Here is a 17844-nt window from a genome sequence, read left to right on the forward strand (position 1 = left end):
ACACAAACACAAAATGCTGGATGAACCTAGGAGGCCAGGCAGCTTATATGGGAAATAGTAAACAGTCGACGTTTCGGACCGAGACCCTTCATCAGGACAGGGAAAAAAAAGATGAGACGTCAGAGGAAGAAGTGTGGGGGTGAGAGGGATGAAAGAAGTGGTAGATGACAGGTGAAACTGGGAGAATGGGAGTAATGAAGGGAGAATCTTCTCAGGATATAATTTCCTTAACGATTCTCAAAAGTTCATTGCTAATACCTCCACATCTCCTCAGCCACCTCTTTCAAATCTCTGGAGTGTACACCATCCGGTCCAGGTGAACTATTTAACTTCAGACCTTTGTGTTTCCCAAAAACCTTCCCCTGAGTAACGTTACTTTACACATTCTGACCACTGACATCTGGGACTTCCGTATTCCTGGCAGAGTGATAAGAGTGATGTACAATACTTATTCAGTTCATCTGCCATTCCCATGCACCCCCACCACATTACTACCTCTCCAGCATCATTTTTCAGTGGTCTGATATCCACTTCCGCCTCTCTTTAACACTATATGTACCTGAAGAAAAATATGGCATCCTCTTGAATATTACTGGCTAGCTCACCTTCTTAATTACTTTAGTTGCATTCTGTTGGTTTTTAAAAGCTTCCCAATCATCTAGCTTCCGAGTAATTTTTGCTCTATGCCCTCTCTTTGGTTTTCATGTTGTCTTTGATTTCTCTTATCAGCCACGGTTTTGTCACCTTACCTTTAGAATTCCACTTCCTTCTTCTGATGTATATATCCTGTGCCTTTCGAATTTCTTCCAGAAATTCCAGCCGTTGCTGTTCTGTTTTTACCCTGCAAGTGTTCTTTTCAAATCAATTTTGACCAATTTTTCTCTCGTGCATCTCTAATTCTCTTTATTCCACATCTGACTTTAGTTTCTCCTTCTCTAATGTCAGGGTGAATTTGATCATATTAAGATAACTTGTCTCTAAGGCTTCCTTGAACTTAAGTGACCGAATTAATTCAGGTTCATTACAACACACAATCCAGAATAGCTGATCCCCAAGTGGGCTCAACCACGAGCTGCTCTAAAAAAAACATCCTTAGGCATTCTAGGAATCCCTCCTCTTGAGACCAACACCATCCTAATTTTCCTAATCACCAGCATGACAATCCTCCATGACCATTGTAATATTGCCCTTTTGGCACGCATTTTCTATCTCCCAATGTAATTTGTGGACCACATACTTACTGTTGTTTGGAGGTCTCTATACAATTCCCATCAGGGATTTTATTTACATTTGCTGCTCGTTAATTCTACCCAAGGAGATTCTACACCTTCCAACCCCATGCCACCTCTTTCCAATGATTTTATTTAATATGTTACCAACAGAGCCACGCAACCCCAATAGCAGCTTGTTCTTCGCTTATTCTTTCAAGAAATATATAAGTATCTGGGAAACAAGAGGACCTGCTAATGCTAGAGAAATTCACACAAAGTGCTGGAGAAGCTCAGCAGGTCAGGCAGCATCTATGGATGGGAATCAAAATTTCCGGCCAAGACCCTGCATCGGGACTCTTGATTCCCACGTATCTGGGAAAACCTTTGACAAAATTTAGTTCAAGGCTTAAAAAAAAACCCTGTCAAACAGAGCACAATAGTTAACAAATACAACAAATGCAATAAACACCTTCATCAATACCGACATTGATTTTTCTTTAATAAAAATATCTTGGTTCCATTTCAATCAGCAAATTTACAAAGATAAATAGCAACTTTAGAAAAGACTATTTACACTCAAACCCACTTAGACTTTGGACAGAAGGAGGAAGATAAATCATACACATGAAAAAAAATCACACAACAGTCAAATGAAACTTCTAAGTATATATTTTCAACAAACATGAACTGGATTCAGCACTCCATGTGTGGATATGCAATCGTGATAAGAAATACAGACCAGAAAACTTAAATGAGTGGCCAACTCAGAAAAATGAGTCATCACTATGGAAGAAAACATTAACCAGTGGAATGAGTATGACCCTCCATGGGAGACATCCCAACGATCTGAGCAGACTAGATAGTGACAAGGAAGCATCGAGCACCTAACTGAGAGTTGGAAACCTGTTCCCAGAAAGAGAGACATTCCTTACAGAAATACAGGACAAGGTGGTTAACAAAATGTTAAAAAAAATCAAAAATACATGAAATACAAACAAACAAGGCAGTAAGTGCACAAAATGCCAAGAGAAACCAGACACAATCCAACACAATCCAGGATCCTGCAGCAGTTTAACTCAGTCCAATTACTTACAAAAGTACAATCAAATGGCAAATATCATTCACCAAAATCTTTAAAATACAAACTTATGAATGACCTCCATCACTTCAAAAAGCCACCATAAATTCAAGCCTGATCCAGTTTTAGAGTCAAAATCTTACAAATTACATGATAATACACTATTTCAGATAGGACAACCCATAATAACCACCCAGATATAACATTACAGGATAAACAAACAGGAACAACTCCCTCAATAGATAAAACTATTCCCAACACACACACACACGTTCCTCGACCAGTGGAGCACCTCTTCACAGGTATTGTCTCATCAGTCAGACAACGAAATTATTTTCTCTGTCAATCATCTTCCAAATGTTGCTACTCTGTCATTTGTTGCCACTGCTGATTCCCTTCTCCTTATCATACATTTTTACCCTGATCATCGCCGAGCCTCAAACTTTGCTCTGTGCGGACCTGCCTCTGGTTTCTAACCCTGCTCCGTTGGACATCCAGCTAATGGTTTCCCATTCTGCTTTCAGTCTTTAGAGGACAGTGGTGTTTTCTAACAACCCTTTAGAAGCAGGGAAAGTGACCCATAATCTGGAAATGAGCCGTGATTAAGGAGGTAAACTCCCAATGTCATTCTTCCTCAACCCAGAGATGAGAGGGGCGAAGAACATCTCAGACAGAACTGCAGTCAGCTCGACTTCTTCAGTCTGCAGGAAATTCAGGGAAACCTCTTCACCCACAGTGGTGACTGCTTGGAACCCATCACCACAGGGAGAGTGAGAAGGGAACAACAGGGGAGGATTTAAAGGACTGTCATGGAACAGAATCACTGGCAGGGTTCAGCTGAACTGAGTTGACCCTCTACTGTACACTAGGTGTGTTATAAATTCACTAAGTACCGGAGACAGAGTTTAGAATGGAACTGATTTATTTGTCTCAGATCCAGAATATTAAACTCCAGTCTCATTAAAGGTGAATATGCAGCTGAAGAAACTCCTCCCATGCCCAGTGACCAGGGTGCAGAACTGGGTTTGGTGAGCAGCAGCAATAGTTGCAGAGTTCAGCACCGACAGTCACTCTCGAAATTGCATTCAGCAATGGGGATTGACAAATATCCAGCATGCAGCTCATTGAAACTTTCTTCCTATTGTGAACCACAAGGTTAATTGTGCCACAAGGTTAATTGCTGAGAGAATCCCTTCCACACTCACAGCAGGTGAACAGTCACTCCCCAGTGTGAACTCAGTGATGCTCATTTGGTGGAGATGACTGAGAGAATCGCTTCCCGAAGTCTGAGCAGGTGATCGGCCTCTAACCAGTGTGAACTCGCTGGTGTTTCAGTAGATGAGATGACCATGTGAATGCCTTCCCACATTCACAGCAAATGAACGGCTTCTCCCCAGTGTGAACTCGCTGATGACTCTGTAGATTGGATGATTGAGTGAATTCCTTCCCATAGTCTGAGCAGGTGAACGACCTGTCCCCAGTGTGAACTGACTGGTGCGCTAATAGGGAGGATCACAGAGTGAATCCCTTCCCACAGTCTGAGCATTTAAACGGCCTCTCCCCAGTGTGAACTCGCTGATGTTTCCATATGGTGGAAGAGTGAGTGAATCTCTTCTCACAGTCCGAGCAGGTGAATGGCCGCTCCCCAGTGTGAACTCGCTGATGTACCTTCAGATGAGATGACCAAGTGAATTCATTCCCATTGTCTGAGCAGGTTAATGGTCTCTCCTCTATGTAAAATGACGTGCGTGCCAGTCAGTCAGATGACCGAGTAAATCCCTCCCCAAAGTCTGGATCCCTTGCTCCACTTCTTAAATATCCAGACAGAGACAACAAAACTGGTGTGTTGCGTTTGAATTCCCATAGACAAATTCATTGTCAGATTTAACCTGTAAAAAGATATACAAAATCCATCAGTGGGTGAAGGACAACATTTCAGATGAGATCACTTGAGTTGCCAATGTGTGATCTGACATCACACTGTTACAATGAGGTTGAAGCCAAGTTGGAGAGAGAAATCATCTCCTGACTGGGCAGAGTGCTGGTATCTGGAATGACCATCAAACTGTCTGATGCTCTTCCTGTCTCCATAAAAATGGGGCATTTCTGCCATCTCCAGTCTGTGACCTGGCTCAGTTTGACTCTCTCCATTGGTATTATTCCCTGTTCCCACTGAGCTGCATGGGTGCCTGTCCCCACAGTAACTGAACACTCTGATGCAAATAGCCTTTGTTAACGTGCAGATGGGATTTTCTGTTATGTACTGTTAACTTAAAGTATCACAACTTTAACGCCATGCAGATATCTCCAACTCAGATGTATGGTTGGTCTGCACAGCTGCTAAAATAAATTAGAGTGAATATTAGTATTATTTAAGGTTCTGTGTAGAAAAATTCAACACAGAAACAGGCCCTTTGGCCCATCTAGATGGTGCCAAGCTATTTAAACTTTCTGTTCCCATATCCCTACCATCCAGATATCTATACAAACCTCTTAAATGTTGAAATCGAGCTTGCATGCACCACTTGTGCTGGCTGCTCATTCCACACCCAGATGACCGCCTGTGTGAAGAAGTTTCTCCTCATGTTCCCCTTAACATTTCACCTTTCACCATTAACCCCTGGCAACTGGTTGCAGTCCCACCCAAACTCAGTGGAAAAAGCCAGCTTGCATTTACACTGTCTTTGCCCCTCTATCACAATGAAATCTGACCTCAATCTCTAACATTCCAAGGAATAAAGTCCTGACCTGTACAATCTCTCCTTATAACCCAAGTCCTCCAGACCTGGCAACATCCTTGCGAATTTTCTCTGAACTCTTTCAAAGTCTTTATATCTTTTGAAACTCTTCATAACTCGAGGGATCGAGTTTAAGAGACGCGATGTAACGATGCAGCTCTATAAAACTCTAGTTAGGCCACACTTGGAGTACTGTGTCCAGTTCTGGTCGCCTCACTATAGGAAGGATGTGGAAGCATTGGAAAGTGTACAGAGGAGATTTACCAGGATGCTGCCTGGTTTAAAGAGTATGGATTATGATCAGAGATTAAGGGAGCTAGGGCTTTACTCTTTGGAGAGAAGGAGGATGAGAGGAGACATGATAGAGGTGTACAAGATACTAAGAGGAATAGACAGAGTGGACAGCCAGCGCCTCTTCCCCAGGGCACTACTGCTCAGTACAAGAGGACATGGCTTTAAGGTAAAGGGAGGGAAGTTCAAGGGGGATATTAGAGGAAGGTTTTTCACTCAGAGAGTGGTTAGTACGTGGAATGCACTGTCTGAGTCAGTGGTGGAGGCAGATACACTAGTGAAGTTTAAGAGACTACTAGACAGGTATATGGAGGAATTTAAGGTGGAGGGTTATATGGGAGGCAGGGTTTGAGGGTCGGCACAACATTGTGGGCCGAAGGGCCTGTACTGTGCTGTACTATTCTATGTTCTATAATCAGCTGCTTCACCAACTGTCAAAGCAGAATCAGCTTGCTAAGCCTTCCCCTGATTTACACTTTGTAAGAGAATACACCAACCCTCTCTTGGCCACTTTAAACTCTGAGCAACCTTCTCAAAATGCTGAAAGTATTTATCAACCTCTGCCTCGTCAAATGGAGGTACCAATTTAACTTCCTGACTGGCCTCAACTTATCACTAGTGTCTAACACTCGACCCCTTTGCAGCAATCTCTCTATCTTTTCCAGCTCGAACAGCCTCTGCCTTTCTGCTTCCTCCCTCTGTTTTTCTGCCTCTCTAGCCTCAAACTGCCTCTGCCTTTCCGCAGCCTCCAGCTTTAATTTTTCTCATTTGTACTGGAGCTCAAGCTCACTAGGTTTACTTTCAGGAAACACCTCTAACTCCTCCCCTTTAAACACACCCTCAGATACATAATGTTCAGCTATTATCCTCTGCATCTGTGCCCTCCTTATTGTCGATTTCACCGTAGCAAGTTTTAACCTTCTAGCAAGACTCAACAACTCAATACATCTTCTAATGCCTCAGAGGTTGGTGCTTCCTGACATCGATCAACATCCATTGCTGCTGATTTTCCACAAACAAATAAATCAAAAGGAATTTCCCCAATGAAATCAATAATTAATCAATACACCCCCAAATCTGTTCATATTCTGGACGCAGGCCCCAATTTTATTCTGAATTGTAACGCTTTAGAAACGAACCAGCAGCAATAGACTACATCTGGAGTCTGTTTTTGATGCTAAAACTATCTTTAATATAATCTACTTATAATATAGTAACTTAAGGAAGATAAACAGAAGTTAACAGTATTATGTGTATATATGTGTGTAAATATAACTCCCAAACTATTGAGCTCGGGGGAAACAAGGCTTGGAGTCTTGAGATGGTAAAGTATGAAAGTTCAGTTCATCCACAGAATAGGTGATGAGAGAGTTATTTGTAATCCAGGGTAAATGTCGAGAGAAGGCAATTATGTTGAATTCCACAGGTTCCATTGTGGTAAAACGAGAGAACAGTCGCTGTAGATTTTATCTGTTGTCGTTCCAAATCCACATACGAATTATCACCGAAAGTGACTTGTCACAGGAGGTATCATCAAGTGAATTACCACACCACACCCAGGCAAGGGTTAAAACATCAGTGGTCTTCATTGGATACCCCAAATCAGATCCATTCCTATGGATCAAACGAGGTGACAACCACACATTCGATGTACGGTGAATCGATAATTAACCCACCCTTGTGGGCAGAGGAAAATTCCAAACAGTGACCCTTGGCACCTATTTCCCTGGTTTCGATCCTTCCATTTTTCTTCCTTCATCTCCATCTGACTCTGAGTGTCTGTGTCCTCGGTTAAAACTAAACAAGCTGCAAGTCAGACTGATTCACCTTTTTAATCTCTCTCTCTCTCTCTCTGTCTCTTAAAATGATAGTCCACAACAAACAAAACCGAGAGATTCATAACAATGGCCACTCCCCATTGTGAATTGACTGGTGTGCCAGTAGTTGGGATGACTGAGGGAATCCCTTCCCATATTCTCAGCAGATGAACGGCTTCTCCCCAGTGTGAACTTGCCCATGTCTCTGTAGGCTGGAAGAGCGAGTGAATCTCTTCCCACATTCTGAGCAGGTGAATGGCCTCTCCCCAGTGTGAACTCGATGGTGACTCTGCAGGGTGGATGACTGAGTGAATCTCTTCCCACATTCTGAGCAGGTGAATGGCTTCTCCCCAGTGTGAACTCGCTGATGTCTCTGTAGGCTGGATAACTCAGTGAATCCTTTCCCACATTCTGAGCAGGTGAATGGCCTCTCCCCAGTGTGAACTCGCTGATGACTCTGTAGGTGGGTTAACTGAGTGAATCTCTTCCCACATTCTGAGCAGGTGAATGGCTTCTCCCCAGTGTGAACTCGCTGATGTACCAGTAGGGTGGATGACTCAGTGAATCTCTTCCCACAGATTGAGCAGATGAACGGCTTCTCCCCAGTGTGAACTCGCTGGTGTTTCCACAGGGTGGAAGAGTGAGTGAATCTCTTCTCACAGACTGAGCAGATGAATGGCCTCTCCCCAGTGTGAACTCGCTGGTGAGCCATTAGGTCAGATGACAGAGTGAATCCTTTCCCAGAAATTCAGCAGATGACCAGCCTCTGCCTGGTGTGAACTGACTGTTGTGTCCGCAGGTGGGAAGACTGACTGAATCCTTTCTCACACACAGAACAGGTGAATGGCCTTGCCCAGTGTGAATTTGCTGATGTACCTTCAATTGTGATAGCCAAGTGAAACCATTCCGACTGTCTGACCAGGTGAATGGCCTTTCTCCTGTGTAAAATGACGGGCGTGCCAGTTCGTCAAAAGACCAAGTGAATCCCTCCCCACTGTCTGAGCAGGAAGGAAGGTCGATTGAATCACTTCTCCACTTCTTAAATATCTAGACAGAAACAGCAAAACTGGCGTGCTGTGTTTGAGATTGCTGGAGACAAATTCCTTCTCGTTTTTAACCTGTAAAAAGATTTACAAAATCCATCATTGGGGTTAGGACAACATTTTGGATGAGATTACTTGAGTTGCCAAGGTTTTATCTGGTATCACACTGTTACAGTGAAGTTCTACCCAAGTTGGACAGAGAAATCATCTCCTGACTGGGCAGAGTGCTGGCATCTGGAATGACCATCAATTCCCTGATGCTCTTCCTGTCTTTATAAGAATGGAGCATTTCTGCCATCTCCAATTTGTACCCTCGCTCAGTTTGACTCTCCATTGGTATTATTCCCTTCTCTTGCTGAGCTGCATGGGTGCCTGGTCCCACAGTAAATGATACAGTCTCACGCAAATAGTCTTTCTTGATGTGCAGCTGGGATTTTCTTTTATGTATTATTAACTTAAAGTCCCACAGTTTTAACGCCATATAAAAAATTCCTGCTGAGATGAATGGTTGGTTCGCACAGCTGTTAAGAGGGCTTAGAGTGAATTTTTGTAATATTTCGGGTTCTTCTAGAAATGTACAACACAGAAACAGACTAAAATAATAGATAGGGATGGGGGTAAGGGTGGGGGGCAGGGGTATCAACGGAGGTCAGTGAATTGGACATTCATGCCGGCAGGAAGGAGGCTACCCAGGCGGGAGATAAGGTATTGCTCCATCGACCTGCGTGTGGCCTCATCTTGCCGGTAGAGGAGGCCATGGACAGACATGTCGGAGTGGGAGTGGTCTGTGGAATTGAAGTGTGTGGCCACAGGGAGAGGAAACATCTGCTCTCAGGATGAGGCCTTTCATTCTAGGACAAAGGAGATGTCTTCCTTTTTTAAAGAAAGGGGCTTCCCTTCGTCGACTATCAACTCTGTCCTCCAACGCGTCTCCCGTATTTCACGCACCTCTGCCCTCACCCCATCCCCCCGCCAGCCCACCAGGGATAGAGTCCCCCTGGTCCTCACCTATCACCCTACCAGCCTACAGATCCAACGTAACTTCCACCACCTCCTAAGTGATGCCACCACCAACCACATCTTCCCCTCCCCCCCCACGCTCGGCTTTCCGCAGGGATCGCTCCCTACGCGACTCCCTTGTCCATTCATCCCCCCCATCCCTCCCCACGGACCTCCCTCCAGGCACTCATCCCTGCAAAAGGAAGAAGTGCGACACTTGCCCCCACACTTCTTCCCTCACCACCATCCCAGGCCCCAGACAGTCCTTTCATGTCTGTCTGTGGCCTCCTCTACCGTCAAGATGAGGCCACACGTAGGTCAATGGAGCAATACCTTATCTCCCGCCTAGGTAGCCTTCTTCCTGCCTGCATGAACATCCAACTCACTGACCTCTGTTGATACCCCTGCCCCCACCCTTACCCCTATCTATTATTTTAGTCTGGTTCTCTTTCTCTCTCTTCCCCCCCCCCACTATAATCTCTCCCCCCCCAGCCCTACCTTTCTTTCTCTTTTATTTCCCATAATTCTCCACCTTCCCCCAGCCCATTTCCCTCCAGCCTATTACTTCCCAGCTCTCTACTTTATCCCTCCCCCCACTTCTTATCCCCCACCGACCATCCCACGTTACTTCACTCCTGATGAAGGGTTTCGGCCCGAAACGTCGTCACTACCTCCTCCCATAGATGCTGTCTGGCCTGCTGAGTTCTGCTAGCATTTCGTGTTTTTTTATCTATTTCTAGCATCTGCAGACTCACTCGTGTTGAACACAGAAACAGGTCCTTTGGGCCTTCTAGTTTATGCTGAACTATTTAAACAGCCCACTCCCACACCTCTACCATCCAGGTACCAACACAAACCTCTTGAATGTTGAAATCGAGCTCGCATGCACCACTCGTGCTGGCTGCTCATTCCACAGCCGGATAACCGTCTGTGTGAAGAAGTTTCCCCTCATGTTCTCCTTAACATTTCACCTTTCACCCTTAACCCCTGGCCTCTGGTTGTCGTCCCACCCAAACTCAGTGGAGAAAGCCAGCTTGCGTTTACACTATCTATGCCCCTCTATCACAGTCAAATCTCCCCTCAATCTGCTACATTCCAAGGAATAAAGTCCTGACCCGTTCAATCTTTCCTTATAACCCAAGTCCTCCAGACCTGGCAACATCATTGTGAATTTTCTCTGAACCTCTTTTACGTCTTTCCTGTAGGTAGGTGACCAAAACTTCACTCAATACTCCAAATTAGGCCTCACCAATGTCTTCTACAAGTCAACATAACATCCATCTATTGTCAATATTTGGTTCATGAAGGCCAGTGAGCTAAAATCTTTCCTTCCGTCTCTATCTAACTGTGAGACCACTTTCAGTGAATTAAGGACTTGTATTCCCAGGTCCCTTTCTTCCACAACACTCCTCTGTGCCCGACCAGTCACTGTGAAAGACCTCCCCTGGTAGGTCATTCCAAAGTGCAACAACTCACACTGGTCTGCATTAAATTCCATTTTCCATTTCTAAAACCATTTTCCCACATGGTCCAGATCACACTGCAAGCCATGATAGTCTTCCTCACTGTCCACTACACCACCAGTCTTGGTGTCACCCACAAATTTGCCGATCCAGTTAATCACACTATCATCCAGATCACTGATATAGATGACAAACAACAAAAGATCCAGCACTGATCCCTGTGGCAACCACTAGACACAGGCCTCCAGTCAGAGAGGCAACCATTTGCTACCACACTCTGGCTTCTCCCAAAGACAGTGTCTCATCCAATTTACTATCTCATCTTTAATGCTGAGTGACCGAACCTTCTTGACCCACCTCCCATATGAGACTTTGTCAAATGCCTTGCTAAAGTCCATGTAGACAACATCCACTGCCTTGCCTTCATCCACTTCCCTGATAACTTCCTCGAGAGACTCTGTAAGACTGGTTAGACATGACCTACCATGCACAAAGCCATACGGCCAAAACTGAATCAGTCCACATTAATCCAAATACTTATATTTCCAGTTCCTGCACATACGCTCCAATAACTTTCCCACTACTGATGTCAAGCTCACTAATGTACAATTTCCTAGTTTATTTTTAGAGCCTTTCTTGAACAGCAGAACAACATTGTCTGTCCTCCAATCCTTCAGTACCTCACCTGTCACTAAGGATTATTTCAATATCTCTACTTGGACCCCGACAATATCTGCACTTGTCTTCCGCAGGGTCCCAGGGAACAACTTGTCAGGCTCTGGGGATTGATCCATGCTAATTTGCCTTAAGGCAGCAAACACCTCCACCTCTGTAATCTGTACAGGGTCCATGAAGTTGATGCTGCTTTGCCTCACTTCTATAGACTCTGTGTCCACCTCCTGAGTAAATGTGGATGCAAAACTACTATTTAAAACCTCCCCCATCTATTTTGTCTCCTGTATAGATTACCATTCTGATCGTCCAGAGTGGGCATGTTTCTGTTCTGACCTTCTCCATGTTTCTGTGACAGAGAAGCTGGCCAAACCTGACTGGAAGGGGAATCTGGTAGGAGTGACGATGGAGCAGCAATGGCTGGAGTTTCTGGGAGCAACTCGGGAGCTGAGTGATCGATACATCCCAAAGAAGTGGAAGCATTGGAAAGGCAGGAGGACACAACCATGGCTGAAAACCCAACATAAAAGCCAAAGAGAGGACAAATAATAGAGCAAAAAACATTGGGAAGCTTTTGGAAACCAACAGAAGACAACTAAAGAAAGTCAGATGAGCTCAGGGTGTGGAAGTATGATATTGTAGTCATTAATGTGTCTTGGTAACACCCTGAGGAATTTAGAGCAACAAAATATCCGGGGCCTCGATATCTCTTGAAAACAAAGGTTCCTTGCACCAGTTACCTTTCAACTTTTATTTTGGTAGGCACATACAAACTCTACACCCTCAAATTTTCACTTCTGAAGAACCCCCACTCACCAAGTACTCCTTTGCCAGAAAACAGCCTGTCCCAGTCCACACTTGTCAAATCCTTGCAAATACCATAAAAATTGATCTTGCTCCAATTTAGAATCTCAAGAGAGGTCCAGACCTCTGTTTTTTCTGTACTTACTTGGAATCTCATGGCATTATGATCACTGGACACAAAGTGTTCCCATTCACTAATTTCTGTCACCAGCCCTGGATCGTTTCCCAACAGCTTATTGCACACTTCTACGCCGGATGTTTTACGTACTGATTAAGGCTCATTTGACAAACTCTACCCCATCTAGTCCTTTTACAGTATGGGAGTCCCAGTCAATATATGGAAAGTTAAAATCACTTACTATATCAACTTTTGTTTCTTGGTATAGTCTGTGATCTCTCTACAAATTTGTTCCTCTATATCCCTCAGACTGTTGGGTGCAACCAATTCCCAGTAATGCCTACGATATCATAATTCCATGCCCTGGGCTCATCTGGCTTTGCTACGATGCTTCTTGCATTGTGATTTCCACAGCTCAACACATTCATCGCACCAGGCTCAAACATTTGATGCTGACTCTATCTGAGCTCTGAACAACATCTGTCTGGTGTCAAGAAAACAACCTCTCCTTCAATATCAGAAAAATATCTGACGCTGATTTTTGTGGTGAGGACGCAGGAAAGGTTTACTTCTGATGACTCTTACGTGAAGGTCATGTTTGTGCAGGTGTCGCTGCACAATAGAACAGTGCACCACCACTCCAGAGTCTGCTAAATCTTCCTGAAGGTCTTTTTACAGTCAAATGGGGGTTTTGATTTGTCTTTCTAGCAATCCAACGATTAGTTCTCTCGGAAAGTTTTCTTGGTCTTCCAGACATCAACTTGACCTCCACCGTTCCTGTTAACTGCCATTTCTTAATTACATTACGAACTGAGGAAACGGCTACCTGAAAACACTTTGCTATCTTCTTATAGCCTTCTCCTGCTATGTGGGCATCCATTACTTTAACTTTCAGAGTGCTAGGCAGCTGCTGAGAGGAGCCCATGGCTGCTGATTGTTGGGACAAGGTTTGAGGAGTCAGGGTATTTATAAAGCTTTGTGATTTGCATAACCTGGCCTGTCCTAACGATGACTGTGAACAAGCCATTGTCCTAACAAGCTAACTCAGGCCTGAGACCTTGGTAAAAGTTATCTGAGAGCTCAAATCTCTTGGGCTGCCCAAACTTTTCCATGGTGCTCCTTTCCTTTTTCCCCCACTCTAAAATTGTACAAAACAGAAATAATACACTAACTTGCTTAAAATGTTGAAGAATGTTTCATCTTTAACTTTATGACTTTTCGAGACCAGTTCACCTTCTACTCACTTATTCACAGTAACAGAAAGTTTGACCAGTGGTGCCCAGCCGTTCGCATACCACTGTATGGGATGAGGTGGAGAGCGTGTGGTGTGACGGGAGAGAGGGGGAGGAGGAGGAGTGACAGAGGGCGAAGAGGGAGAATGCATAGAGTGAGTGGTAGATTTAGAGGGTGAGAAGGAGGGGAAGACAGTGTGGGATACGGGAGCCAGCAGGGAGATTGTTTGAGAGGGGGGGGGAGGATGGGATGTAGGGAGAGAGATAGAGAGTGAGAGAGCTGGAAATGGGGGAGGTTACAGAGTGGTGGAGGTGACTGAGTGAGAGAGACAAGTTTGATTGAGGTGTGAGGGTGCGTGAGAGAGGAGGAGATGGAGATGGGAAGGCAGTGAGTGACTGAGATTGAGAGTGAGGTGGCGGGTGATAGGGGTAGGGACAGGGATTGTGGGATGGGAGAGAGAATGGAAGAGTAAGAGAAACAGATGGCTAGAAGGGGAGAGAGTGTGAGAGAAATGAAGAGAGGCATGAGAGAGTGAAGAGATGAAGAGAGATGAGAGAGGAGTACGATTTGTTAATAGAGGAGCAGAGAGAGTGGTGATAGAGAAGCAGAGTGTGAGGAAAGGGGTGAAAGAGAGTGGGAGACTGGTTGAGTAGCAGTGTAACAGGTGGATAAAGAAGAAGGAAGGGGGAGGGGAGAGGTGGGGACGAAGCAAGGATGATTGAGAGGGAGCAAGAAGGGAGAGCTGGAGTAGAGGGCCCTATGAGGAAGAGAAACTGTGAGGAGGGTGTGGTGAGGGAAATGGGGTAAGTAGCTTGGGGTGAGGGAGAAAGGCAAGGAGATTGGTGTATATGATTTGAATTGTTAGACGAACTATTTATTCAGTCCCCAGTTGCAGGGTCATTAATCACGAATGTTCACAAGTCACCGAACAAATCCACCGTGGGATTACGGTTCCATGCTGGAAATGATGAGTGTGAGGGCAGCTTGTTGTTCTCGGTGTCGGATGTGGGAGGTCCCAGAGTCTCCCAGCCTCCCGGATGTTCACATCTGCGCCAGGTGCGCCGAGCTGCAGTTCCTAAGGGACTGTGCCAGGGAACTGGAGCTGCAGCTCGATGACCTTCGTCTGGTCAGGGAGAGTGAGGAGGTGATAGAAAGGAGTTACAGGCAGGTGGTCACACCGGGGCCATGAGAGGCAGACAGGTGGGTCATGGTTAGGAGGGGGAAGGGGAAGAGTCAGGTACTAGAGAGTACCCCAGTGGCTGTACCCCTTGACAATAAGTACTCCTGTTTGAGTACTGTTGGGGGGGGGGACAGCCTACCTGGGGGAAGCAACAGCGGCCATGCCTCCGGCACAGAGTCCGGCCCTGTAGCTCAGAAGGGTAGGGAAAGGAAGAGGAAGGCAGTAGCAATAGGGGACTCGATAGTTAGGGAGTCAGATAGGCGATTCTGTGGACGCAGTCAGGAGACCCGGATGGTAGTTTGCCTCCCTGGTGCCAGGGTTTGGGATGTTTCTGATCACGCCCATGATATCCTGAAGTGGGAGGGTGAGGAGCCAGAGGTCGTGGTACATATAGGTACCAATGACATAGGTAGGAAAAGGGAAGAGGTCCTGAAAGGAGAATATAGGGAGTTAGGAAGGGAGTTGAGAAGAAGGTCCGCAAAGGTAGTAATCTCAGGATTACTGCCTGTGCCACGTGACAGTGACAGTAGTAATGGAATGAGGTGGAGGATAAATGCGTGGCTGAGGGATTGGAGCAGGGGGCAGGGATTCAAGATTCTGGATCATTGGGACCTCTTTTGGGGCAGGTGTGACCTGTACAAAAAGGACGGGTTGCACTTGAAACCTAGGGGGACCAATATCCTGGTGGGGGGATCTGTGAAGGCTACTGGGGAGACTTTAAACTAGAATGGTTGGGGGGTGGGAATCAAATTGAAGAGACTGGGAGAGAGGAGGTTGGTTCACAAATAGAGAAAGCTTGTAGACAGTGTGAGGAAATCTAGGAATAATGGTGCATATTTCCCTGAAGGTGGAATCTCAAGTGGATAGGGTGGTGAAGAAAGCTTTTGCTATGCTGGCCTTTATAAATCAGAGCATTGAGTATAGGAGTTGTGATGTAATGTTAAAATTGTACAAGGCATTGGTGAGGCCCGATTTGGAGTATTGTGTACAGTTCTGGTCACCAAATTATACGTAAGATGTCAACAGAGTACAGAGGAGATTTATTAGAATGTTACCTGGGTTTCAGCACCTAAGTTACAGAGAAAGGTTGAACAAGTTAGGTATTTATTCTTTGGAGAGTAGAAGTTTGAGGGGGGAACTTGACAGAAGTATTTAAAATTATGATGGATTGATAGAGTTGACGTGGATAGGCTTTTTCCATTGAGTGTACGGGAGATTCAAACAAGAGGACATGAGTTGAGAGTTAAGGGGCAAAAGTTTAGGGGTAACACGAGAGGTAACTTCTTTACTCAGAGAGTGGAAACTCTGTGGAACGAGCTTCCAATGGAAGTGGTAGAGACAGGTTCGATTTTGTCATTTTAAAAAAATTGGATAGGTATACGGACAGGAAAGGAATGGAGGGTTATGGGCTGAGTGCAGGTCAGTGGGACTCGGTGAGAGTAAGCGTTCGGCACAGACTAGAAGGGCTGAGATGGCCTGTTTCCATGCTGTAATTGTTATATGGTTTTACCGTGTACGATTCTGGTCTCTATATCTGACAGCGGGGAGTTTTAACACATACGGGGACCAACTGCAACTCAACCCCAGCTGATGCGGGTGTTTCTCCTGTTCAGTTGGCAGTGAGGAAGGTGTTAATCTCAGGTTTATGTAAATCGAGGACCGGGTGCAGTGGGAAAGGGCCGGGACCGAGCCGGAAAGCTGGAGGCTCCGGGCTCTGCAGTCTTGCATCCCTGGATTTAGTTTTGCACTGAGTCGAGATTGCGGGATCAGTTTGCTCTGGTTCCCCAAGCTGGGAGGGTGGACGTGGGTGAAGGGGGCCTGTCTATGTGTCGGTGTGGGGTGAATGGTCAGAAGGGTGTGGGGCCACTGGCGGGACGGAGGGTGGTTGGGGTACTGTGGGTTATCGGAAGTAACATGACCTGGGTGGATGGGCAAGGGGTAAATTACGTTGTCAACGAGGGTGGATCTGGTCCACTGGATCAGACAGCTCAGCTCGCGTGTCCTTTCAGGAGGCCACAATTCTCTCATCATCTTAATCACTGACTAATCTTCCTGTTAACACTGAGTTTGTTACAGAGCCCCAGGGTCTGGGAATGGCTGGGTGGTAGGAGGCAGAGGGTGATGGTGAGAGGCTGTTTCTTGGACTCAAGTCCCGTGCTTAGTGACGTTTCCTGAGGTTACGCCCATTGCTACTTGTCATCTATGTCAATAATCTGGTTGAGAAAGTACAGGGTATGGGTAGAGAGTTTGCAGCAAGTTCAAACAATTAATCTTTTTGAAAGGCAGTCAGCATAAACACTCCCCTCTCTTTCCCTCTCCCCACTCAGAACTGACCAAAAGCTACATCAGAGGATGCAAGATCTTGAACTGAGTAACCACTGTGAGGGAATGGGAGTGGTTTTAAAGGGCTGGGCTGCTGGAAGCACATTACCAGACCTGGAGTGATTGCAACTGGGTCTGACAGAGGCATAACTGGTACTTCTGGGCACATTCAGTCTCACTCCAACCATTTCCTACCTTCCCTTACACAGGTACGTAATGTCTAAAGGACCAGTGTTTGAGTAAACGAGACTCACCAAACTTTCTCCTGACTGAATCAATGGAATCTCCGAGTCAGATGGGTCCTCTCCAGTTGATGCTCTCAATCCTCGGGCTGGTTCACTTGTTGCTGTTCCCTCGTCTTCAGTCGTGGTTTGCCTCCAGTTGGGGTTTTTCTTCAAATAAATCTCTCACCACAGGTCTAACTTTAACCAGAGAGACAATGAAGCACATTAATAATGAAAAGGAGAACTAAACACTTCTGCTTAATGTTACTAAGAACAAAACTCACTGAAATTTAAACACTGAAGGCAGATTTAATGATCTCAGTGAACAATCTTTTATTGTCCCTCACACGTCACAGGATAATATGGGATAAGAAGGAGTCATCATTCTGTCATGGTAAGACATAAGACACAGGAACAGAATTAGGTGATTCGATCCATCTGGTCTGCCCACCATTCAATCACGGCTGATTTTTATTCCAACACCACATTCCTGCCTTCCTCCTGAAACCCTGCAGCTACTTAGCAATCATGAGTATATTAATCTCTGTCATAAATATACCCAAATGGCAGCCTCAACCAACCTCTGTGGCAACAAATTCCACAGATCAGACATCTTTTCGCCAAAAAAATTTTCTCATCTTACTTTTTAGG

The 17844-nt window shown here is 45.4% G+C and overlaps 1 long non-coding RNA gene across 1 annotated transcript; it reads right to left on the bottom strand.

The window, feature by feature from the left end:
• Nucleotides 1-1677: 1677 nt before the first annotated feature.
• On the bottom strand, nt 1678-17258 carry LOC140720294 (uncharacterized). The gene is made up of 2 exons (XR_012097157.1): nt 17224-17258; nt 1678-4178 (listed from the first exon to the last, which is right to left on the bottom strand). It is a non-coding gene; the product is annotated as an uncharacterized lncRNA (long non-coding RNA).
• Nucleotides 17259-17844: the final 586 nt, after the last annotated feature.

The sequence above is a fragment of the Hemitrygon akajei genome, unplaced genomic scaffold (genome assembly GCF_048418815.1).
Source record: "Hemitrygon akajei unplaced genomic scaffold, sHemAka1.3 Scf000041, whole genome shotgun sequence".
Taxonomy (NCBI): Eukaryota; Metazoa; Chordata; class Chondrichthyes; order Myliobatiformes; family Dasyatidae; genus Hemitrygon; species Hemitrygon akajei.